Genomic DNA, 1,501 nt, shown 5'->3' with positions numbered 1-1,501 from the left:
TCGTAGTTTGTTAGGAAAGTGATACAAGTGACGGAAGTAAATTTTTCAGGGAATAGGTTTGAAACTTTTTGAGGTAAAAATTTATTAACACTCTCGTTGCTATTGGCGCCTATAGGTGCTTTGAAAATTTGTGCACTGTTGCGCACTCCCACTTTAATTTAGTTCTTAATTTTATATTTTACGTATTTCCACGTTAATTCAATAAAACGAAATATTTTTATACTGTGTTGGAATATTTACCGTCTGCCACTCGTGTTAGGCAGTAAAATCTGCAGCAGTGGAAGGGTTAATTACTCACTCATTTAGCAGTGAAAACATTTTTTTTCTTTTGCAATTTAGTTAATAGGGTTTGAGTTTGGGAGTGTCTAATAAAATATTGTCTATGTGCACTGCTTACTATTAAAAGAAGGGTTGAAACAGCCCCGTTTTGAAAAATTATGCTAATTAACGTTGACGTTTTTCAAGTCTCTCAATATTTATCGTTATCCGTCTGTTAATATAAATTTGTATTGTTGTCCTTTTGAAATGTAATTTTGCCCCTTTTATTTCTCTTCAATCTTTACATCTTATAATTATTAATTACAAATCAGTCGAAGTTGTATTACAGAATGGTTTAAAGAAAGAAACCGTTGGAAGCCACGTTTAGTTTCTAAACTGTTTTAGTGAACTTATAATTTTCCATATAAAAGGTACTAAAACTGTTGTGTTTATTTACATTTTTAAAATTGAAATTCGAATCGCTGAAAACTTGAAATAAAAAATGAAGAACTCGAACAACGCGCACGATACTAGCTAGAAATTTTTTTTTATTTATTCCTATGTAATATACAGCTATTGTCTGTATTGTGAGATATATTCTGTACGCGTTTGCCTCAAGATTATAATGGAATGCAGACAGTTCTTGCAGCGATTAACTCCTAATGGCTGTTATCCAAATGTTAGTAGAAGTTTAACTTCAGAACGTTTCGTTGATAAGCTAGCAAATGCTCGCGATTAATATATTCCAGGAAAGTAATTGAACTTTACAGTTATAATTATCTAATAAGTGTAACAGAAGTTATCGAGCAAATTGCTGATAAGATATTTTCAGCGTTATTTTTATTATATATTCTTTAACTATGTTGTAACAGGAAAAAATGTGTCATGTCAAGTCTTGATGTGTTAATTAAAATCACCAAATAATACCTTTCATGTAATAACAACTTGTAAATTTACTTACGATACGATTTTCTTCACTGTCTTAACTAAGAAGAATTTAATTACAAGCAGAGAGACGTGAAAATAAAAATTTTTGCCAGTAAGAATATGCATCTGTTTAAATGTTAAAATTCAAAGAGTAAATTTCGAAATATTTATTAAATAACACTCAAATCAGTGCAATACTCTACAATTGGTATTTTTTCTGAAATTCAGAGAGTAAATTTCAAAATATTTGTTAAACAAATTTGCAACCAACGCAGATCAACGCAATATTCTACAATTGGTATTTTTTCTGAAATTC

The sequence above is a fragment of the Habropoda laboriosa genome, unplaced genomic scaffold, assembly GCF_001263275.1.
Source record: "Habropoda laboriosa isolate 0110345459 unplaced genomic scaffold, ASM126327v1 scaffold143, whole genome shotgun sequence".
NCBI classification, from domain to species: domain Eukaryota; kingdom Metazoa; phylum Arthropoda; class Insecta; order Hymenoptera; family Apidae; genus Habropoda; species Habropoda laboriosa.
Note: the sequence above shows the minus strand (reverse complement) of the source record.